General features: G+C 43.2%; 1 protein-coding gene across 2 annotated transcripts in view; it reads right to left on the reverse strand.

Annotated features, from left to right (window-relative positions):
• The window catches only part of DICER1 (dicer 1, ribonuclease III), a 107290-nt gene extending 85399 nt beyond the window's left edge, over window positions 1–21891 (reverse strand). For both annotated transcript variants that reach the window (XM_024219338.3, XM_024219337.3), the window contains exon 1: window positions 21829–21891. The gene's annotated coding sequence lies outside the window, so the exon portion shown is untranslated. The remainder of the gene's footprint in view (window positions 1–21828) is intronic.
• Between the last annotated feature and the right edge of the window lie 3504 nt (window positions 21892–25395).

Genomic DNA, 25395 nt, shown 5'->3' on the forward strand with positions numbered 1-25395 from the left:
GTTAGTTACCATCAAATTGCTCATTCGCACTGTCTAAAGCGTGCATGATTTCTATTGAAATAGCATATGGTCTAACAGTAAAATCATTTCAGATGCTGTTAGTATATTATTAAAGAAATTATTGTTTTCTGTCTAGTAAAATTGCTAAATCTGGTAAAAAAAACTTGTTAAAGATAGAAATGATTCTCTCAACAAGGGGAGCAGAATGTTTTCTCTGATGCAGAGAGGTAGTCAAAATATATTATTATAATATTAAACTTTTAATTTCCAGTGATGTACTAATCTGAACAGAAAAAAATGCCAGAATCCTTCGGCATAATATCTAACTTCATATACTACATAATATTAGTTTTTGATTATTAATGTAGGAGGCAAACACATTAAGGTGACAAAATGGAAATGGATTAAGTATCACTGATTCATAAAAAATTCACTGACAACTTCTGTTTTAACACTACATAGCTGTAAAATGGGATTGAAATTTTAATTGATGGGCATCAATGAATCATAGACACTGACTGCCCTTCAGCACGATAGGCCCTTTTAAGGCCAAAACTAACATGTATCCCAGATAGGCCACATACCAGAAACTCAGTCAAGTTCTAGTACACAGCAGCAAGCTTACAACACATTAGCATCTAAATGATGTTGGTTGAAACCTTGGACAAAGACCTGTTGCAGCAGACAGCCAACCCTTCCTGTCTGAAGGCCAAAGGAATCAACAACTTGCCAGTAAGCACTGCTGAAAGATGGCAATAGCGAATGGTTACCAAAACAAACTACAAAACCCACTCCCTTCCTTCACTGCAGTGTGTTGCAGATACCAGTCAAATTTTACAGTCAAAGGTCTCTTTTACTACACACTGAACAAGCAATCTACAGTAAGTGGGAAGTGTGTTAAATGAACACAAAGAAGAAAAGGGGAAACCATGACACTGCTAAATGACAAAACTAGAAAGAGAAGATATTTAACGTACGATGGCGTTACTGTGGAGAAAGAAATTGTATACCCAAAGTAAGTTTTTCATTTTTGTAGGATAATAGGACTCACACATTCATTTGTGATTAATAAAGGTAAAATGAATGACAAACGTTCATTAAGAACAATATAACATGGGGACTTCCTATGACTGGTTCATAAGCTTTACAAGGTTAGTTTAGCAGTATGTAACTAAAATTTTCTTTGAGTTGTTTATTCAATATAAAAAATTCACTTATAATTAAAGCTAAAAGCTGAGATTTCCAAGAATAACTATTGATTTGGGAGGCCTAACTATACTAATTTTAAAGGGTCCTGATTTTCAGAAAGTGTTCAGGACCCTCCCTTTAAAAATCAGGCATCTTTAAGGTGGCTCAAGTTGAGCACTCAAAAATATCATTTCCAAACTCAATAGTCATTTCTGAAAACCTTGGCAAGAATCTTCCAGGCATTTTGTCTAATTGCTACTTAAAGTTCAGCCAAATGTCAGTAAACTTAGCCAAAACACACCAGGCCAGTAGGAAGGGCAGACACTGATTCACAAGCATTGTGGTACCTAAAAAGTAATTCAAAGAGCTGTGCTGTAAAAAGAATAAAAACTTAAAAATTTATTTTATCTATAGTTAGTAATTCAAAGATTGCCAGAAAAAAAGCCAAATAGAATTTCAGAATTAAAAAACCTCCAGAAGTGTGATAATGACAGTGTTTTCCAACACAAATTATCAAAGCTGCTGTTTGATTTAAAAATCTTCTATAGTTTGAAATAAAGAAATTTCCCCCCTCAAATTGCTACACTAATTTTCTAATAAAACCATAGGAAATCATGGAAATATTAAAAATAATTCACAAAATTCACTCATTAGGCCCCTATCCTGCTGCTGGATCTGCACAATTGATCTCATGTCAATCGATCTCCATGCAGGAGTAAGGGTTGCCAGCATGGGTCCAATTGCAGGAACAGTTGCCAAGTCATTTCTAAAATTGCTAAAGACTTCATGCAAAATCTCCGGGATTAAAAAAAAAAAAATCTTCATTCTTCCCATTCAGTACCAAACAAAGCATTCAGAAGGAATCAAATAGTCTGACAACTCAGGGTGATTGGCAGCCCATAGTAACATTAAGTAGCAAATAAACCTTTTCTAAGGTAAGCAGTGTTTAAATGTAAATTATTCTTTAGAAAACAAGATGCAACAAAACAAAGCCATGACACTATTACAGTAACCAAAAAAAATTAGTTCTTTGACTAGATGCAATTATTAGCATTATAAATAGACACGTTTTGTACACAAAAAGATACATACAGTAAAATAAAATACCATCCTAATTATAAGAGATGGGCCTGCTTTAGGCCGATTCCCCCGAATCTGGCCCCGCACCTAAGAGGGCCCCGCGCCCTAAAGAAGCGCGCCTAACTTAGGCGCCTTTTAAATTTTTACTCACCCGGCGGCGGTCTGGGTCATCGGCGGTGGGTCCTTCACTCGCTCCGGGTCTTCGGCGGCATTTCGGCAGCGGGTCCTTCAGTGCCGCGGAAGACCTGGAGCGAGTGAAGGACCCGCCGCCGAAGTCCCGAACCGCCGCCAGGTATTCGAATCAGGCCCCGCACTTCCTAAATCCAGCCCTGTATAAGAGTAGGGCTAAAATTCTGTCAGCAATTACCCTTACTGTCTAGACTGAAGAGCCCATTATTAACTATGTGTTGTCTATACACTGTAATCAAGTCACCCCTTAACCTTCTCTTTGTTAAACCAAACAGATTGCGCACCTTGAGTCTGTCACTAATAGGCAGATTTTCTAATCCTCATCATTCTCGTTGCTCTTCTATGAGCCCTCTCCAATTTATCAACATCCTTCTTGAATTGAGAACACCAGAACTAGACATAGTATTCCAGCAGCAGTTGCATCAGTGCCAAACAGAGAGGTAAAATAACCTCTCTATTCCTACCTGAGTTTTGAATAGGGCTAGAAAACCCATTAGAGGCAGAGAGTCATAGAAATGTAGGGCTGGAAGGGACCTCGGGAAGCCATCAAGTCTAGCCCCCTGTGCTGTGTCAGGACAAAGTAAACTTAGACATCATTGACAGGTGTTTGCCCAATGTGTTCTTAAAAACCTTCCATTGATGGGGATTCCACAACCTTTCATAGAAGCCTGTTGCAGAGCTTTGAAAGTGAAGACAGTACAAAATTTTCTAACTAGCCCTAACTTTCTCTATAGTCTTACAAACTGCTTTGAGGCTAAGTACATGTAGGGCTGGGAGAGACCTTCAGTTAAAAGGGAACCACACAGTACTAACCAACACACAACCACGGGCACAGGAAATTACTTCCTTCCCCTTAATTGACTGTATTATAGACAGTTATTGAGTTGTAAATCCAGTATAGGGAGAATGTGTACACAGCTTTGAAGTACACTGCAGGGAGCATTTCTGAGAATTACAAGACTTAAGGGTTTAGCAGAAGGAGTATGTGCAGGGGGGGAAAAGGGTACTGGTACCAAGACTCTCAGGACAAGTGGAAGTAGTTATGGTGGGTATTTGTGTGAAGTGCCACTGAAGTGGTTTTTCCTCCTCCTATCTGAATATGGTTGTATTCTTTCCAGTATGATGCAGCTTCTGGAACAGCAGCAGATAGGCAGGGTGTTATCTTTAAGACTGCTCTGCAGCTCTCTCGGTGTGATCCCAAACAGATTGCCAGCAAAGTAGAGGTTCCACTGGAAGTAAAATGGTAATCCGGAAAGGGGGGGGGGAGGTGGAGACTAATGTTCAGGTGCCAAAACCACCTTGCTGGACCGTCTCAATTAGCCCCAGTTCATTTTGAAGCTATTCAAAAGGCAGCTAAAGACCTTTGGCTGCAAGAGAAAGTATGGGGAAAACATCTGGTGCTCAGGGAGTGAATCCATTCCAGCGGCTACACTCTATTACAAAACAGAAAATTCCTTTAGCTGGCCATGAGATGGAAAAGAGGAGCAGGAGTGAGACCTGCAAAGGGAGGTTACGATTAGAGCTCCTCAAGGATAAGTCCTGGAACCAATCTACTTAAGATTTTCACTAATGACCTTGGTACAAAAAGTGGGAGTGCACTAATAAAATTTATAGATGACACAAAGTTGGGAGGTACTGCCAATATGGAGGACAACAGGAATCATACAAGAAGATACGGTCAACCTTGAAAACTGGAGTAACAGAAATGGGATGAAATTTAATAATGCAATGTTTAATTTAATAGCACTTTGGGACTCGCAAAAAGAATTTTTGCTATAAATTGGGGATATATTAGTTGAAAGCGACAAAGAAGGAGAATGACTATGAGCCACCAATGTGATGCGGCTGTGAAAAAGGCTAATGCAATCATACGATGCATCAGGTGAGGAATTTCCAGTGTAGATAGGAAAATGTTACCACCATTATAGAAGGCATTGGTGAAACCTCATCTGGAATACTGTCTGCAGTTCTGGTGTCCCATGTTTAAGAAAGATTAATTCAAAACAGGAATAAATACAGAGAAGAGCTAGTAAGATGATCAGAGGAATGGAGAACCTGCCTTACAAGATCAGACTTGGGGAACTTGGCTTGTTTAGCCTAATAAAACGAAGGCTGAGGGGAGATAGGATTGTTGTATATACATACATCAGAGGAATAAAAACCAGGGAGGGAGAGGAGTTATTTATGTTGAGGGCCAATTCTGGCACAAGAACAAATGGATATAAACTGGCCATCAGTAAGTTTAGACTTGAAAGTAGACAAAGGTTTCTAACCATCAGAGGAGTGCAGTTCTGGAACAGCTTTCCAAAGGGAGTAGTGGGGGCAAAATAACCTAACTTCTTTCATGACAGAGCTTGAGAAGTTTATGGAGGGGATGGTATGGTGAGATTGCCTACAATGGCATGTGGCCAATCTGTGACTGCTATCAGCAAGTATCTCCAATGACCAGAGATGGGACACTAGATGGGGAGGGCTCTGAGTGACTACAGAGAACTCTTTCCCAGGTGTCTGGCTGGTGGGTCTCGCCCACATGCTAGGGGTGTACCTGATTGCCATATTTTGGGTTGAGAAGGAATTTTCCCCCAGATCAAAGTGGCAGAAACCCTGGGTTGTTTTGGGATTTTTGTTTTGTTTTGTTTTTTGCCTTCCACTGCAGCATGGGGAATGGGTCACTTGCTGGTTTGAACTACAGTAAATGGTGGATTGTCCGTAACTTGAAGTCTTTAAGATTTGAGGACTTCAGTAACTGTGCCCGAGGTTATGGGCCTACTACCGAAGTGGGAGGTGAGGTTCTGTGGCCTGCAATGTGCAGGAAATCAGACTAGATCAGGGGTTCTCAAACTTCTTTGCACTGCAACCCCCTTCTGACAACAAAAGTTACTACATGACCCCAGGAGGGGCGGGACTGAAGCCTGAGCCTGCCCAAACCCCACTGCCCTGGGTGGGGGTGAAGGTGCCAAAGCCCAAGCCCCACTGCCCTAGGTGGGGGGGGGGGAAGAGGGGTCAAAGCATAAGGGCTTCATAGAATATGGAATATAGAATAGAATATCAGGGTTGGAAGGGACCTCAGGTGGTCATCTAGTCCAACCCCCTGCTCAACGCAGGACCAATCCCTAACTAAATCATGCCAGCCAGGGCTTTGTCAAGCCTGACCTTAAAAACCTCTAAGGAAGGAGATTCCACCACCTCCCTAGGTAACCCATTCCAGTGCTTCACCACCCTCCTACTGAAAAAGTTTTTCCTAATATCCAACCTAAACATCCCACAATGCAACTTGAAACTGTTACTCCTTGTTCATCTGCTACCACTGAGAACAGTCTAGATCCATCTTCTTTGGAACCCCCTTTCAGGTAGCTGAAAGCAGCTATCAAATCCCCCCTCATTCTTCTCTTCTACAGATTAAATAATCCCAGTTCCCGCAGCCTCTCCTCATAAATCATGTGCTCCAGCCCCCTAATCATTTTTGTTACCCTCTTTCCAATTTTCCACATCCTTCTTGTAGTGTGGGGCCCAAAACTGGACACAGTACTCCAGTTGAGGCCTCACCAATGCCGAATAGAGGGGAATGATCACGTCCCTCGATCTGCTGGCAATGCTCCTACTTATACAGCCCGAAATGCCGTTAGCCTTCTTGGCAACAAGGGCACACTGTTGACTCATATCCAGCTTCTCATCCACTGTAACCCCTAGGTCCTTTTCTGCAGAACTACTGCCTAGCCACTCAGTCCCTCGTCTGTAGAGGTGCATGGGATTCTTCCGTCTTAAGTGCAGGACTCTGCACTTGTCCTTGTTGAACCTCATCAGATTTCTTTTGGCCCAATCCTCTAATTTGTCTAGGTCCCTCTGTATCCTATCCCTACCCTCCATCTTATCTACCACTCCTCCCAGTTTAGTGTCATCTGCAAACTTGCTGAGGGTGCAATCCACGCCATCCTCAAGGCAGTGGGGCTCAGGCATCAGCTTTGGCCCCGAGCCCCAGCAAGTCTAATACCAGCCCCAGCAACCCCATTAAAACAGAGCCCTGACCCACTCTGGGGTCACAACCCACAGTTTGAGAACCACTGGACTAGATGATGATGATGGTCCTTTCTGGCCTTAGAGTCTTTGAGTCTGTTATTTTTAGTTAATGTTATAAAGCACATGCTGAAGATGAAAATTTGTATTAACTACGTTGTGTGTTATAAAATGAGATTAAAAAAGTGTTTAAATACAACTTCCTTTGTACTTTAGTTTTTTCTTGTTCCTTTAGAGTCAAGCTATATTTGCTCTTCAAATGCTTTAAATTATAAATTTACATATTCAAAGTTGTTTAGCAACATAGCAATCCGTTTTCTTCTATTTAATCCTATGGCACTAAGTCAGGAATTTTCAATGTAAACAGCAAGAGGAGACTTGCAGTCCAACTGCATATGTTTTTAGAGGTGTAAAAGCCCTACTTCTTACAACAAAGTGTTCACATTATAAATATTTCACAAAAAAGTGTTCAATAGAACCGTGAAATATTACAGATGTTTACTCTCAAACTGTTACTTGTGAAACTAGCTCCAATAGTGTCAGTAACTGCCAGTAAGGCTGACATCAATTATTCAGCCCGTAAATACAAACTGATAAACTACAATGTACACAAACCGTGCAAGCATTAACCCCAATAATGACTTCCAAATAACCAACATTGGAAGTGACTCAATTTAGTTTTTGACGGAATTCTGGTAAAAGGCTCCTATCTCACCCGTGCTATCCCTAGTAACCCATTTATCTCCTTTTCATATATTATAAAGATTGTAGCCTCTCTTAGTTAAAGATTGCAACCAACTTTCACTATGAAGCCCTATTTTGGGCCCCCTAAAACTATGGCTTGGAAATTTTCCATGACCTGAAATTTTCCACTTTTGCTATTAAGACAAAAATATTTCTGCAATATCGGGGCGGGGGGGGGGGGGGGGAGGGAGAGAGAAGAGGCTGTTTTTAACCTTTAAGTCACTAAAAAGTTACCCTGATTTGTGATTTTCACTTTTATTTATCTCAATCTAACTCACCTTGTTGCTACTGCTTACAATTTCCCATACAGTTAATGATTTTTGTTGTGGGTAGTTTGGGATCAAAGAGGATTAATTTCAAACGGGAGTTAAGGGCCCATTTGCTCACAATTATTTCAAGGGGGTATGGTCTGGGTGTCTCACCCGGGCATTACCCTAGCCTTCACCGGAGCCCACCCCGTACTCCGAGTAGTAAGTGTCTTAAATCTTAGGTATGTAGATGGATAAAATAGATCACACATGGAAAGAGGAAAAAAATGGGATGAAGGAAGATGCACAACTTTTAAGTTAGCATATTTAATTTATGTTCCTTTATGTACTCACTCTCTCTAAGTTTGGGAGAAAAGGAGCGGAATGGATATCTTAAGCCCTTGAAGTAAGGTTTAAAATATCTTCCTATAGGGATCCTTAACTATGATGTCATGACTGCATAATATTACTGGATAATTTGGATTCTAGAGTTACATCATTAGGGAAAAAAGAACCTAACATTCACCAAATGTCTGCAAAATGCTTGGACAAAGGAAGACCTTGCACTCCAAATAAAATGGTTACTCACCTTTTTGTAACTGTCGTTCATGTCCATTCCAAGCAGGTGTGTGCGCACCGCGTGCTCGCCAGCTGGAAGATTTTCCCCTAGCAGCGCCGTAGGGTCGGCCTGTGCGCCCCCTAGAGTGTAGCCTCCATGGCACCCTATATAGGGGCCCGCTGACCCTCCACCCCCTCAGTTCCTTCTTACCGCTGGTGATGGCTAGCTGGAACTTTGCTCGCTCTCGCAGCTAGGGGAAAATCTTCCAGCTGGGGTGCACACAGTTGCTTGGAATGGACATGAACAATCACTCGAAGAAGGGCCCCACCTTATTTGGAGAACTGTCCCAAAAAATGTAAATGTATAGTCATTAACAGATACGATATAAGCAACTGGATTTCTTCTTCTGCAGAGAAAGAGGCTAGTGGCAGTCCAAAATTTTCCCCCTTCAATTCCTTTACACAGAAGGTACTATTATAGCAAGGAGGAGAAGGGGGGTAAGGAAGGCCCTAAAGAACTTTGGCACTCTCCAAAATCTTAAGATGGTCCTGCGGCCAGAAGCTTAAGGCAAATGTGGAGAGAAGAATTGTTTAGCAAGCACATCACAAAATACTAAAGCCTTCGCGGTTTCTGTGTGGAGCAAATAAAACCAAAGTGATTTAAACGATTTTATTTAATGACAAACTAAATTATAAATACTGTATTTTGGTAGGGGGAGAGGAAGAGGGACAGGTGTTAAATACCACTATTAGTAGGTCTTTTATTTGAGATTTACAGAACTCCTACAAGCAAAAAACAAAACAATGAAAATTAGGGCCTTGACCTGCAAAAACGGAGGCCATGTTTACACTACAAAGTTAAGTCGACTTTCCGTAAACTGACATCGAGCCTCCAATTTAAGCAAATCGATCCTGCGGGTCCACACTACACTCATTGTGTCAGCGGGATGTAGGTCTTGCTAGTGAGGATGCACTGACACATGGAGCACTGCACTATAGGTAGCTATCCCACAGTGCATCTAGCCGAGTAGAATTTTGGGTTGGGCTTGCAATGCCTTATGGGACCAAAACATTGGCATGTGTGGTTATGGGAACATGGTGTTAGCCTCCCATGATGGCACTTACCTCCCTCCCTCTCTGAAATCAACAGTAAACAAGCCAAGCCTTTTTCACACCTTTTTTCGTAAGCCTGGATTATCCACGCGGATACCATAGCACGAGAAGCATGGACCCCGCTCAGCTGTACACTGTTGTTGTGAGCATTACAAACACCTTGCACCTTATCCTGCAGTATCTACACAGCCTATACAGGAGCCGCCGTGTGGAACAATGTGATGTCACACAAGCAGCCCTGCTGGAAGACAGAGCAGAGGAGTTGGCAGTTGCTGGCAACAGTCACACATCACCTTGACACTGCTGAGTGCCATTTCTGGGCCCGGGAAACAAGTACTGGCTGGTGGGACCGCATAATTATTCGGCCATGGTGTATGGGGAGACTTTGGCAAACCAGTAAAGTACCTAAAACCACTATGGCTTATTGTTAAAGGCGGCCTAGTCAGGAAGCTGTAAATTGGCCATTCAGCAATCTCAGCTTGACCAAGGCAGGAGGGGAGGGGGTTTGGGGGTGCCACAGAAAGGGCAGCTTGACCCCGCGTCCTTCCTGATAAGAATTGTGTTAAAGTTGCTGATACATTCATTTTAAAAGAGCAGGATGTACCCCCAGGAATGTCTATTGGGGTCTCAAAGCTGCAGGCTCTGGAAAGACCCACACCTAATTAATCAATAATCAGAAGGAGCCTCTTGCTTGCCCAGTGGAACTGCTTGCTTGACAAGTTTTCTTTAAGGGACATGTCATTGTATTACTAACCTAAAAATAAGGGGAAAAAGCTTGAGATGGGGGGGAACTCTTTGGGACTGGTCTCTCCCTCTGGATGCATCTTGTGTACCCCACTGGCAGACGGGCTGCCACTGTGCCACTCGAGAGCCACATTCAGCTTTGTTAATTAAAAGGTTGGGGGTGTTTTACTAATTTTGCTGCGGACATGTGTAAGTGCTTGAGTCTAAATAAAGTTTAGCTTTAAGTGAAAGCACTCTTGTGTTGTCCTGTTTGTGCCAGCCATTTATCCGTCGGACAGCCGTGTCGCCCCTGATTTATTTCCTGACACCTCCTCGCACAGAGTAAAAGTTACCAAGAGCTTTGGGTTGAAAGAACCCCGGGTAGCAATGGGATGATAGCAGTGGCTGCAGAACTTTTGAATGCATAAGGCCACTTTCCAGGAACTGTGTGAAGAGCTCTCCCCAGCGCTGAAGCGCAGCAATACTGAAATAAGATCTGCTCTGACAGTGGAGAAGCAAGGGGCGATAGCTCTGTGGAAGCTTGCCCCACTGCCCAGTAACAGTCTGGCATTGCATCATTTTGGAGTGGGTAAATCTACCGTGGGATCTGTTCTGATCCAAGTTTGCAGGCCATTAACAGACTTCTGCTAAGAAGGGTAGTGAGTCTGGGCAATGTGCAGGACATAGGGAACCCCGTCATGGCAAAACCATCCATTAACTGCAGTGGGGCGATAAATAGAACGCATATCCCTATCTTGGCACCAGACCACCTTGTCAAAGAGTACATAAACCAAAAGGGGCACGTCTCCATGGTGTTGCAAGCGCTGGTGGATCACAGGGGCTGTTTCACCAACATCGGGAACGGTGTACGACACGCACATCTTTAGGAACACAACAGGTCTGGTCAGAAAGCTGTAAGCAGGGACTTTCTTTCTAGACTGTAAAATAACCATTGGTGATGTTGAAATGCCAATCATGATCCTGGGAGACCCAGCCTACCCCTTGCTCCCATGGCTCATGAAGCCATACACTGGCAGCCTGGACAGCAGTAAGGACCGGTTCAATCATAGGCTGAGCAAGTGCAGAATGGTGGTGGAATGTGCCTTTGGACATTTACAAGGTCACTGGCGCCGTTTGCTTACTAGGTTAGAACCTCAGTGAAAGCAATATCCCCATTGTTATTGCTGCCTGCTCCATAATATCTGTGAAACAAAGGAAGAAAAGTTTCCGCCGGGGTGAGGGGTTGAGGCAGATTGCCTGGCAGCCAATTTTGAGCAGCCAGACACCAGGGCAACAACAAGAGCACATCGAGGGGCTCTGCATCTCCGTGAGGCTTTGAAAACCAGTTTCAGCAATGAGCCAGAGTAATGACACACTTATCTATGTTGTTCCTTACCAAAGTGTCCCCTCTGTTGCATTTTTTCCCCTGTAAACTCCACCTCCACCAACCACCATTTGAAAAAAAGAGCCTTTTCTCCTCAATCCATTAAGTTTTATTACACACACACACACACACACACACACACACACACACACACACACACAGCAAAGAAAAGTAAAATAACCTGGAGCAAAAGGGCTAATAACACTGGGGGGAGAAACAAGGAAAATTTGCTTACAGTTGTTGCTTACACTGCAACAACAATCAAAGGTGTGGGAATGAGTGCCTTCTGGTCCTTGTACCCTCCCCTGGTGTTGAGTGCAAGGGATACTGAACCACTCCTCCAACACCTCATAGGACATTTGGGCAGGAGAATGTAGAACTGGGTGACGATGGCGGCAGATTCAGCATAGGCTGCAGAGGAACTCTAGCATCCAGCTTCCTTTCTTGAACCTCAACGAGATGCCTCAACATGTCTGATTGCTCCTTCATAATCCACAGCATCTCTTCCTGCATGGCACACTCTTGTTCCCTGCATGCTCTCCTGTCCACATCCAGGTTCTCGGACAGTATAATCCTCTACGCTCTGAGCTTGGTCTTGTCACTCTCGGAGGCATGCATTAAGTCTTTTTTTTTCGCCTTCTAATCTGGGAAAGTCTCTGTGTGAAGGATGCACCGACGGACGAGATTTCAGCAAAGCACAAGGGGAGCACTGACAATGCATACATTGTTTCTGGTGCAAGGTTAACTTACACCGCTCAATACACTTCACTGCAAGCCACAACATAATCACAACTGCTGGCTATTGCAAGAGTCGGTTTGCTACTTCAGCCACGGTGAATAAGACCATGAGGCATGGGCGAGAAGTCTTATGCTGCTGCTTTCATGAAGACATCCCTGGGATCATAGGTTGGAACTTGAAAAAAGCCCGTTCCCCTAGCAACCTGGATGGTGCTTGAGGACATGCACCAGAGTAAGCCTCCCCCTCCCCCCACATAGTTTGTTTTTTTACATAAGCAGCACTGGTCCGGGGGGGGGGGGGGGGGCAAGAGAAAAGACACAAACAGGAAGCTGCCACCCCCCCGCCCCTTCCCCAATACTGCTTGCAATATACGGTGATCCCTTCCAACCACATCATGTTTGGGAAAGCATGATTGTGTCACCCATAGTTCACCAAATGGGGGGAAAGGGGGTGGATTACTTGTTGAACAGTTCGCAGTTTAAGGGCCAACATTGAAAACGTCCCCGTTTCCCCTAGGTGACCATATACATTATCACTCTGGGTACAGAGACCTGGTCCTTATGCTACAATGCTGTGTGCTGCAATGGTGCCAGCAGAGTTCCCATGGCTGGCCTGTGCCAGCTGACTTGGACTGGGGCCGTGGAGCTGTTTTGTTTCTGTGTAGACTTCTGGGCTTGCGCAGGAGCCTGGCATCTGGGACCCTGCAAGGTGGGAGGGTCCCAGAGCTCGGGCTACGGCCCAAGCCCAGAAGTCTACACAACAATGGAACAGCCCCACAGCGCATGCCCTGCAAGCCCAAGTCAGTTGGCACGGGCATCTAGTTGCTCTGTAGACATCCCCTCAATTGCCATTTGTCTAACAAGTTATCTTTGTTATAGTTGAGCAAACTGCATTGTATTTTAATGTTTCAGATACCCATTACACCTAATTTTTTTTCCAGGTTTAAAAACAAACAAAACAAACACCCCTACAGCAGGGGTCGGCAACCTTTCAGAAGTGGTGTGTCGAGTCTTCATTTATTCACTCTAATTTAAGGTTTCGCGTGCCAGTAATACATTTTAACCTTTTTAGAAGGTCTCTTTCTATAAGTCTATAATATATAACTAAACTATTGTTGTATGTAAAGTAAATAAGGTTTTTAAAATGTTTAAGAAGCTTCATTTAAAATTAAATTAAAATGCAGAGCTCCCCGGACGGGTGGCCAGGACCCAGGCATGAGAGTGCCACTGAAAATCAGCTCCCGTGCCGCCTTTGGCATGTGTGCCAGAGGTTGCCTACCCCTGCCCTACAGTTTGATTGGAAATATGTACTCACCATAGGTGCCTTCCCCAACATCACACCCTGCTGCCAATTGGTCCTGTGAAGGGATGTACCAGAGTTAAAAACAGTTCTTGGCTGTCAGGGAGAATGAATCCTCTGCTTGCCTGCCTCACATTTTTCTCCTCCTAGTTAACAATGTCCTCCTCATTGTTGCTCAAGGTCCCTTGGGAGTGTTCTGGGGTAGTGGTGGGGTTGCTGCCGAGAATCACATGTAGCTCCTCATAAAAGCAGCATGTCTATGGGGCAGAACCAAAACGAGTGTTTGCCTCCCTTGTCTTCTGGTATGCTTACCGAAGCTCCTTTATTTTCATGTGGCACTGCTGCATGTCCCTGGTGTAGCCCTTCTCCCCAGAGCTGTCACAGAGGAGCACTGTGGGACACCTCCTGGGGGGCCAATTCATTTGAATTACACAACACAGTGTCTACACTATCCCTATGTCGACCCGTGGATGTCGAATTAAGCGATATGCCTCTGACAGAGGTGGAGTACAGAAGTTGACTTTAGAGGCCACCTAGGTCGGCAGAAGGGACTCGGTAGTGTAGACACATATATTATTAGATAGGTTGACATAAGCCAGGTTAAGTCTAAGTTTGTAGTGTAGACCAGGCCAGAAGCAAGTACATAGCTTAACTCACATGACTAGTGCCATTGACTTCAATGGGACTACTCATATGCTTAAAGATAAGCATGCTATGTGCATCAGGCACTAAACCTGTATTTTTATTAAAAATTTCTTAGTGACATTAAATCTTTGTCATTTCAAAACAAAACTGCTGCAGCATTAACAATGAAAAGTTATTTAGACTTTCAGTACACTAACAAAGTTACTGTGAACTTTTTTGTACACAGGCCAAAATTTTCAAACACTGAAATCTAAAATTAGGTTCCAAAGCCCATACTTAGGCACCTAAGGCTGACACTGTCAAAAGCACCTAAGTGACTCTGGAGCATAAGTCCCATTAATTTCAAATGATAAAGCCTGGTAGAGGAACACAGCAAGGTTGAAGCTGTTCAGCTTTCTTGATTTGTGGAAATTCAGTGTGTCAGAAGATGGTGCTACTGGTAAATATAGTGCAAACTATTTGCTAGTCAATTTTGTGTTATTCTCATGGTCAGGATATTAATGAGATCTTAATCTTTCCATAGACCATCCTGTTAAATGAGAAACTTCTTAGGCCTGGTCTACACTAACACCCCAATTCGATCTAAGGTACGCAACTTCAGCTACGTGAATAACGTAGCTGAAGTCGATATACCTTAGTTCGAATTTACTGCGGTTCAGACGCGGTCCACACGCGGCAGGCAGGCTCCCCCGTCGACTCCGCGGTACGCCTCTCGCTGAGGTGGAGTACCGCAGTCGACGGCGAGCACTTCCTGGTTCGACTTATCGCGTCCAGACCAGATGCGATAAATCGAACCCGGAAGTTCGATTGCCAACCGTCGAACTACCGCGGTAGTGTAGACCTGGCCTTAGAAAAAAAGATAGTATAATTTTAGATTTTACATGTAACAATTAGGAAACTAGAGAAACAAGTACAAAATATCCACTTTAGCAATTTAAGACTTCAAAATGGAAAGTATAAACACTAGCAACATGTACATTTAAAAATGTTTTTTTTAAAATCATGATTTTTATCCACCCTGCTCTGTTCCTACTCCTTTCCAGACTTGCTTTGAGTAACCAAAAGCTTAGACGTGGGAGTTTAGCTTCTTTCCAAATTTAACCTTTGTTGTTAGATTTTACAGTAGCTAGCTTTTTGCTTATGAAGCTGCTGAAATCTTTCATTAGATATCCAAACACACAAGTTTGTTCAATCTAGTTTCTTCTTCCCAGATGATATATTAGACAGAAAGTCTTCAGAATACTTACTTTGGTCCAAATCATGGCTTTACCTAGCCAATTTTTGTGACATAAGCAGCTCAAGATGACTGCACCAGCTATCCTAATCAAGCATCTCTCTTTACAAAAAACAAACTAAGTATCTAAATGGAAAGTGAGAGAAAGGGAGGAGTGTGGGATATAGAATTAACTGAATAATGAAAGAGGGTATTTTATATATCATGGAACATGAAGCTACTTAGCTTGAGTGAGAGATTTGGATAACAGGCTTTTGACTGTTGCGGAGAAACACACACTAACTTATCTTCTGTCCTGCTGTCTTGTGTTAATGGTCTTGCTCTAATGGCAATAAATGTAGAGTTCCAGAAGCAAGTCCCTTATTGATTATTCAGGGAGAGAGTGATTGAGTTTAGTAGGAGAGAACATTAGTGGTGGTGGGCAGCAGGGATAGAATGGACTGATGGACATTTTTAGAAATTATAAATATTCTTGGCAATCAACTTCCATTTTTAAAATAGTTAGACATATTGCTTGAAACCCTGCCAGAAAAGAACACCTGCTCCCCATCCTAGCCACAACATACACTAAATGCTATCCAGTAATTCCTTGTAGGCCCTTATCCACTGAGATAAAGGCAATCAGGCTGTCTGTCTGTAAACAGAATTACTGAAACCATGACTTTCCTTGCTGGAACTCCCCTTCCATTCTGCATAAGTAAAATGAAGCCCTGAACAGACTGCAGTTTTGCCAGAGCACTCACTATTAACCAAGACACAGGTTTCACATCTCAGGTCCTACACAAGTAAAGCACTAACTATGTTAAGTAAACCACAGAGAAAATTTCTTGTCTCTTGGGACCTGATTGCATGTCTTTCCAAGACCAATGAAGTTTATAAACCTTTTTGGCATTCTCCCAGTTCCTTTCAATGAACTACTTCAAGGTAAAGTACAGGCCTAGAGCGCCTATAATCTTCCAAAAAAACACCTGCTCCTTCAAAATTTTGTCATCTGTTACAGCTCATGCTTTTTCCCAAAAGATCCCAGTAGGAAAATTCCTGATTAAATGCTCTAGTTACCACTGTTCAAGAGAAATTCCACCATACTGAGCATCTTCTGATGGTTTCCCAACTACTTTCAATTCTGTCTAATAAAATGTATTTATTTATTCAAAGCATAATCCTAGGATTTAAAATACCTTGATCCAGCCTTGTAAATTGAACTGATCCAAATTTAAGATATATTAACAGCAAGTGGTAATTTTAACTTTCAAAGGGTGAATTGCCCTTGATGTCTTACTCCTGTGAAGAGTGGATTAGGGGGACCTACCTCAACTAAAATTTAAGCGCTTTGAAGGTAACCTGCAAAGTTCACTGTGCTTTTTTGCTTCTCTACAATTTATAAAATCTGAAAGATGTTTTTGTCTTAAACAGAAGATTCAGGTAGCCCAATCTGGAAGCCTATGGTGACTGGAGAACTAATGATATTATAATATATGAATTAGGAGAGTAAAAGCTGAGCAACTGAAAAAGGAAGGAATTTTTAGAATGGCTGTTAAAAATAATTTGGTTTTGTTAGCACCCGTTTAACACCAGTTAATAATGAACATTCTGAAGAAAGGAAGTCCTAGCCAAAAATTGTACACCCCTGCCACTTCAATCAAGACAGCTCACAATACACCTGCTCTGAGACAACCAAGAAGTACACCAGAAACAGTGGCAAGATCAATTTTAGTAATCCAAATACTTCTAATTTTTTTCCTTTTTAGAAAGAACTTTTCAGGTCCTCTTTACACAGTATAAAGCAATAAAAATGGTAGAAGCCACTTTTTAAAAAAATCTGCTGTAGGGAACCTTTGCATCTCTCTCTTGCATCCATCTATGCAACTCAGATAGCACCATTGTTTTTAAAATCTTGGAGATAACCACACTTATTGCTATCCCCATAAATTAAAAAAAACCTACACCAAGCATCCTCTATTAGTGATCATACTTTTAACTACATGGCGCACACACAAATTTCAAACTAACATTTTTAAGGGCCTGTTGCCTAAGAAAATTCCCAGGTAACATGTTTTACTACCAATTTGTATTACATTTATATCCACAGGCATCATCATCTAGACAACGTACAATCACAGTAAAAGACAATCCCTGCTCCAAAGAGCTAACAATATAAATTGAAAGGATATACAAAGGAAAGAAGGAAAAATAGGTGCACAGATGCTAAGTAACTTCCCAAGGTCACACAGCAGTTCAGTGACAGAGCTAGGGATAGTCCCCAGGTCAGCAGCCTATCCAGCCTATCCACTAAACCAGGGGTAGGCAACCTATGGCACGCGTGCCGAAGGTGGCAAGCGAGCTGATTTTCAGTGGCACTCACACTGCCTGGGTCCTGGCCACTGGTCTGGGGGGGGCTCTGCATTTTAATTTAATTTTAAATGAAGCTTCTTAAACATTTTAAAAACCTTATTTACTATGCATACAACAATAGTTTAGTTATATATTATAGACTTATAGAAAGAGATCTTCTAAAAACTTTAAAATGTATTACTGGCATGCAAAACCTTAAATTAGAGTGAATAAATGAAGATTCGGCACACCACTTATGAAAGGTTGCCGACCCCTGCACTAAACCATAATGGCTCTGAACTTAGTTTTTAAAATATCAGTTACTAAGGGATGTTAACCCCTAAGCAAATGTTGTAGTTTTCTCTAAAGAAACCCAAGCCCAGAAAAGTTTATAATAGAGTTTACACTTTAAAAAAAAAAACCACACACACACACGAGAATATGTTATGGTCACATCTTTAACAATGCTCCTCTATCCCTATATTGTGAGGTAACAATTATTCTCATATTACATACGAGAAACAGAAGGGCAGACAAGTTAAGTGAATTGGTCAAGGGCACACTGAGTCAGGATGAGTTGGAAGAAAGCAACACACAATCTAGTCTCCACACAACAAGATTGTTGCAGACAACCTAAGAAGAGATATTCCTATTTTTCTGCCTCTTTCCTGCCCACTAGCAAAAAGACACGTTTGTTGTTGCTGCTGTTCCTGAACATAAGCAGGCGCATCAATGAAAGCAACCTTCTTGAGGCTTATGTTACAGCTCCTCTACCCCAAGAGTATCAGAAATGTGAAACTTAGCAGCTTACACTGATCTAACTCAGTAAGCATCTACACTAAAATGTTGCTCCTGCCAATGTAACTTGCCCACTATGCCAACTTAATAACTCCACCTCTGTGAGAGGTGTAGTGCTTAGATCATCATAGTTAGGTCGATGCAGAGTCAGTGCAGACACTGCATTGCTTACATCGACTGTTACCACCTTTCATAAGCTGTCCCACAATGACAGTTAAATCAGTGCAAGCACTCCTGGTAAGTGTGGACATGCAAAAAACGATTTAATTACTGCAGTGGCTGTATGTTGACCTAACTTAAGTGGGCATAATTTTGTAGTGTAGACATACCCTTACAAAATCAGATCAATTTCACTAAGCTGATGCAATCTGTAGTAAAGAGCAAAAGCAGCAAGAGATGATCCTGGGCATACTGCTAACCCTTCAAACCTGAAAATGTGTGACAACTGACCAAACTGTGGAACACCTGAGTTTTCTAGTGTGCTGCTCTATAAATGATTAACAAAAAACAGTTGTACATTGTGTAAACTAACCATCTTTTAAACAGAAAACTGAAACTAGAAATTTCATCATGTACAACCATAAGGCTCTCCCCACACAAGTCACCAGCACCGTTTGAATACTAGCCCTTCAGATTCCCACCACAAACCTCTATCTTTTGAGCTAAAGTAGTACTCTACCCCATGTCAGCATTTCTCATCCAGTTTGTCATGACTCCTAGGGGAGTTACAAAGTGTTAGAAATTTTATTACAATCTAAACCAAAGAAAATATCATTTCCCCACTCCCACATACCCCTACCCTTCAAGCTCAAGTGTTCTCTTTCATCCTCTTGAAAGACAAACACAAATTAAATAGGCTTGTTAAAAATCGATGCACTTACATAAAATAAAAGTAAAAAATGTAAGAGGATTGTGAATGTTTTTTACTTCAAAAAAGGGGTGGTAATCTGAAAAGGTTGAGCGACTCTGCTCTACATGAACTAAGCACCAGAAGAAGATGGGACACATTATCAGTAAGTGACACAATATTTGCCAGATAGCAGCAGAATTTTGGAGATCATGAACCTCTGGTTCTGGGAGTGGAATAAAGGAACCATCATACTAGATCAGACCAGTGGTCCATCTATTCTAGTATTCTGTCACTAACAATGGCCAGTACCAGATACTTCAGATGAAGATACAAAAAGAAAAAGACCAAGAAAACAACCTTGCAATATATAGTTATTCCGAACAGTCAGAGATTAGATTATGCATGAGGGTTTATATTCTTCCCAAAACTCTTGCCTATACTCTTCATATTTACAATAACTAGTTATCCATATAGCTGTATAATTTTTTTTAATCCTCTTAAGCTCTTGCTCTCAACTATATCATGCAGTTAGACCTACAGGCTAATCACACATTGTGTGAAAAGGTATTTCCATTTATCATTTTTAACTTTCAATCTCTCAGTCTCACCAGTTGTCCTATTGTTCTTATACTAAGAAAAAGAATAGACAAACATTCCTGATTTACTTTCTCCTGTGGTTAGCATGGCATTTAGTGAGAGACAGGAACATTAATTTGATAAACACATAATGAAAGAGTGTGGATGAATTGGTAAGGCTCATGCTCTACTCTCAGCTCTGCTGGAAATGACCTCAAGTTAGCTATCTGTAAAATGGGAAGGAATGATATTTTACAGACCTCTTGAGCAGGATATAAGGCCTTACTCAATAATAAAGGCTATGAAGTGAGCAGAAATATGGATACAAAATTTTTAACTCCAGGCTCAGTGCCTGAAATGCATCATCACTGGACTTTTTCCTAGGCTACAGAATATTTGAATGGGGAAATCTCTCATTAGTGCAATCTAATAGTTTTGAGCACCATTATCTCTATGAATTAAAAGTGAAGGAACAGGAGAAAAATCACAACTTTTTACTGGGTGAGCTACTTAGGACTAAAGAGGAATATTTTCATATTTTTCATTAAGTACTACAGATTGTGACCCCACAAGATGTGACCAGTGTAGAAGGTCCTTCCCTTTAGAAAAGTATTTTAAAATATACTCAATTCCCATATGTGCCTACATCAAACCATCAAAAAAGACCCGTTATTAAAAATATGTATGTAACACTGCTTCTGTACATAGCACTTCACAAATATAAAAGACATGTTCATTGTCCCAATGAACTTACAATCTAGCAGAGAAAAACAAGACACAGGACAATGGTTCAGGAGAAGGAGGATGAGCATCACTAAACATATACTGACTGGCTGACTAAAGATATAGGTCAAGGTTTTTTTCACTTTTGTGGGGGGGAAGGGAGAAGAGGTGCCTAGATTTGTAAACTAAATTGCCAGGATCTCTCTCACCCACTAATGGAATGCATTGTCACTGGGCTTAAACAATCATTTGATGTTAAAAAAAACTGAACAGCCACAACTAATAATATTAAGTGCAAAAAATCTAAGTTTTTAGTGATCAAAGTTAACCTAATCAATCCAATCTTGCATCTGAAGAAGTGAGGCTTTTTTACCCACAAAAGTTTATGCCCAAATAAATCTGTTAATCTTTAAGGTGCCACCGGACTCCTTGTTGTTTTTGTGGATACAGACTAACACGGCTACCCCCTGATACCTAATCAACAAGATGACTTCTACCAAAGAAGGCCTGTTACCTCTGGAAGAAAACCAATACACAAAGAAGTGTCTGAGTTTGTTTCAGGTTATATCAATACATGACCCACTTTTTTTTTCCCTACTGTAGAGCTTTCTATAGCATATGGCACTAGAATATCTAAATGCTTTAATGGCACTACTTTCACTTTGTAATATTTTACATACAGGTTTTGGAGGAGGATCTTTCAATTTTATCACTGTATATTTACAGCATGCAGCCCCCCCCCCCCCCCGCCGTTTCAACAGGGGGAGGTGGCGAAGGAAGAGAAAGATAATAAAGATCCTTAAAATATTACTCTTGGCGAGTTTTAAGTTATATCTACTTCTCTCCTCCGCCCGCAACTCATACCCAGAACAAGGGCCCCTTTAGCAGACGGTCCCTGAGTAGCGGTGGGGAAACAGCTCCTGGGAGCCACAGGCCTGTCGTCTGAGCGGGCAGCGGTGTCCGGGACGGGGCCCAGGAGCCGAGCGCACACGCCTCAGCAGGCCCCAAGTGCTGCTGGCCTTGGGGCGAGAGGAGACAAAGCCAGCGAGAAGGGCTAGGACGCAGGCCCCCGTCAGAGACCCTTCGCCGTGGGCTCCACTGAGCCGGGGCCACGGCGGCAAGGGGGATGGCTGGGCCCGCGGTAGGCAGTGCCAGGCGGGGGCCTGTGCCGGGGGCCCTGCGCCGCTCCGGCAGGTGGACCATGCGTTGCAGCCGGCGGGAGAGAAGGGAGGCTCAGCCGGGCGCCAAGGGCTGGGGAAGGGAGCTGAGCCGCGCACATGTCCGGAGCGGGCCGTGACCACTCGCCCGGCAGAAGCTGCCTATCCCCGGTGCTGGGGCCCCGAGCCCGCCATGAAGCCGTCGACGAGGGCACATGCCAGGGCCGCCTCCTACCTTCCGGACTGGACCCAGCCCAGAGTTTCCCCGCTACAGGCCGCGTCTCATTGTGCTGCTCCCGCCGCCATTTCCCCGCCGCCGCCTCACTCCCCCCAGCTGTCAGGTTCCTCCATTCACCTGGGCCCGGGACAGCCTCCTGCCCTCCCTTCCCCCTGCGAGGCCGGCCCTACGCAAATAGAGCACCGCCCCGAGCCCTCCGCCCACAACAATAGGCCCGCCCAACGCAGGCAGCGTACTCGTGCTCTGAGAATTCCATCCCCCACAGTTCACACCCTCCACCTTCCCCGTCCATGAAAGGAGTGAGGCGATTGGAGTAAAAAGGGGGGTGAGAGGTCAAAGGTTTACAGGAAGACCAATTAGGTGACAGGAGACAGCAAACGCTTGGGACGGCTGGAGCATTCCGCGGACTCACGTGTGTTCCTTCTCTCCCTCAATTCCCTGCTGAACTCTGCGTGGCGCGAGATGGTATCACACGCCGATGCCCTCTCCCTGCACAGGTGGGGAGTAGCACACGCAGATGCCTCCTCCCACCTCCCTACATAAGGGCGGGGGAGGAGGGGGGGTTACCTGCCCCCTCCCACTAGGGTTGCTAACCCTCCAGGATTGTCCTGGAGTCTCCAAGAATTGAAAGATTATTTTTTAATTAAAGATTAGCTCATGTGATGAAACCTCCAGGAATAGGTGCAAGCAAAATTGGCATCCCTACCTCCCTATGCGGGGGGGAGGTTACCCCACATAGATGCCTCCTCCTACTTCCCTGGGCAGTCAGTGGGATGGGGGTATCTCATCACAGAGCTGCCCCTCCTATCACCCTGGGCAGTGATGGGGGATGGGGTACAGGAACAATTTGTATAATGGGGGTGCAGAGAGCCATTGAACCAAACTGCAAATCCTGTATATGATGGAAACCACCTCAAGCCAGGGGGTGTAGCAGCATCCCCTGCACCCTTAGTTCCAGCACGTCCGGTGGGGGAGGTCATCACACTGACACAATGGTGTCCTAGTACAGGGGTAGTCAGTTTTTTGTCAAGGTCTATATTTCTTGGTCAAGGTCCAGACTCCAGAGAAAATAATAAAATAGTAAGTAAGTAAGTAAAATGATTTTGGGTTCTGTTCAAAAGCATCTGCTGGCCCATAGGCCCCCTGTTTACTACCCCTGTCCTAGTGATGATAGTCCCAGAAAAGATTTACCTGGGCCTGGTCAGCATTTGGATAACAGCAGCCCCTTCCTACGGCCTCCTGTAGCCTTGGTGAGCTGCATGAGTTGCTGCTGTGCAGCAGCGTCCAATTGAAGAATCGCAGCCTTGGGATGGTCCATTTTATGTGCAACACAGTTGGAGCCTGAAGAGTCGGCCTTCACCACAGCTGTACTCTCACTGGTGGGTGCAGACAAACTGCATGTGTAATACAGTGCATACATGGGGTCATGTGCTTTTCACCTCTACTGCCATTCAAATAGCAAGCATCATCCTTCAACAGACAGGGTGGAACATTGGAACCCAAAGACTCCATGGCAGTTGGTGGCCCAGTAAATGGAACTAGAGGTAGAAAGAATTTTGGAAGCCTGAGGTTCCATGCCATTACCCCCTTCCCTCCCATACACACACTGGGGCAGATTGGCAGGAGACGATGGATTGTTGGAACCAGGATGTACTGTGTTGGTTGGGAACAGCTGATAGATCTCACCCCATTACAAGTGCTTCTTTCTAGTCCATTTTCTATCCTAGATGCCAGCAGCAAAATTTTCCTATAAGCCCAGTGTGAGGTATTTTACAGACTTGCCAGCACTTGCACACACTAAATTTTGCATCTCAGGAACTCCACTAAAGTCAGAAATCTAACAGGTATCACTGACCTCAATCATTCTACTTCTGCCAGCTGATCTGTAAGTTTGCTTCTCCCCACATTCTGAGCATCAGCAGAGTTCATTCTTACCTTAACCCTGGGTCTACTGAAGTAATTATTCATTCCTTAATTCACTTCTCATCTACTGCAATTCACTTTCAATGGCATAATGTGCATGCTGCTGTATATTGTGTCCTCTGCATGTATCTTTGCACTGTAAAATTCAGGAGGCTCAGTAAGCTATAGCCAAAAAAATATTATTTTTTTCTCTGCAGGAATGGGGCAATATCAATCATATTAATTATTAATATTATTAATTTGCATATCTTGGCAGTAACATGAAAGCCAATGGGGATGTCCAGAAGGATATCATGTCACAAAATGGCAACGTTTACATAAGTTTTGGTCATCAAAAATCTACAACTTAAAGGCCAAACTACAAATCTTCAACTCAAATGTTATTTCCAACTCACATGGATATAAAGCTGGAAATCCACCAAAGGTACAGATGAATGTCTAAATGCCTTTGAAAGCAAATGCCTTAGAAAACTATTACATGGAATTAATTTATGACAAATGCTGAGATTCTTCAAAGAGTTCAACAACCCCTTATCTCTAAAGTTATCCAGAAAAGAAAATGAAAATATTTGAGATATGTAAAGCAACTGCCACAGCTGGCATGCCTTTGGGCAGCTAGAGGATCATGCAGAAGGCTCTGACCAAAAGAATCCCTCCTTTCAACATACTCAGAGAGGGAGGGAAAGCATATGGGACTTTACAACACAAAGGACATGCAAAGAGCGGTCCAGGATAGACAGAAATGACTGAGCCTTATTTGTGCCCAATTCAGTGACATGGGAAGGATTCAGAATAATTATAATCATTTGTATTGTTGTCAGACTCAAAGGTCCCACTTAAGATCAAGGCCACAATTAGGATTAGGCCCATGGTGCTAGGCACTGTGCAAACACATTAGATGATATGTCCCTGCTTCAAAGTGCTTACAGTTTGATTTAAGACCAGACACAGCAAGTGAGTGTGACAAACAATAGGAGGAAAGTTGGGGAGGGAAAGAAAGAGAAGGTTACTCACCATGTACAATAACTGAGGTTCTTTGAGTTGTGTGTCCCTAGGGGTGCTCCACTGTAATTGTAATAACACAGGTATTCATGAATTAACCATATGTATAACTTGATGGGTTCAAATTATTAACATACTACAGTAGCACCTATAGGCCACAATCAGGATAGAGGCTTCATTGTGCTAGGCATATGCAAACAAATAGGAAAAAACGGTTACCTACCTTTCGTAACTGTTGTTCTTCGAGACGTGTTGCTCATGTCAATTCCATTCTAGGTGTGTGCACACCCACATGCAGAGTTGTCGGCGAGTTTTGCCTTAGCAGTATCCGTTGGGCCAGCTGGGGCACCCTCTACAGTGCCACGCTCATGCTGAGTTATATCAGGCGCTGCCGGCCCTACGCCCTCTCAGTTCCTTCTTGCAAACAACTCCGACAGAGGGGCAGGAGGGCGGGTAATGGAATGGATATGAGCAACACATCTCGAAGAACAACAGTTACAAAAGGTAGGTAACCGTTCTTTCCTTCTTCGAGTGCTTGCTCATGTCGATTCCATTTTTGGTGACTCACAAACAGTATCTATGGAGATGGGCTCAGAGTTCACCGCTTGGCGGTTTGCAGTACTGCTCTATCAAAACCAG

This window comes from Terrapene carolina, unplaced genomic scaffold (genome assembly GCF_002925995.2).
Source record: "Terrapene carolina triunguis isolate 2854851 unplaced genomic scaffold, T_m_triunguis-2.0 Scaffold96, whole genome shotgun sequence".
NCBI classification, from domain to species: domain Eukaryota; kingdom Metazoa; phylum Chordata; order Testudines; family Emydidae; genus Terrapene; species Terrapene triunguis.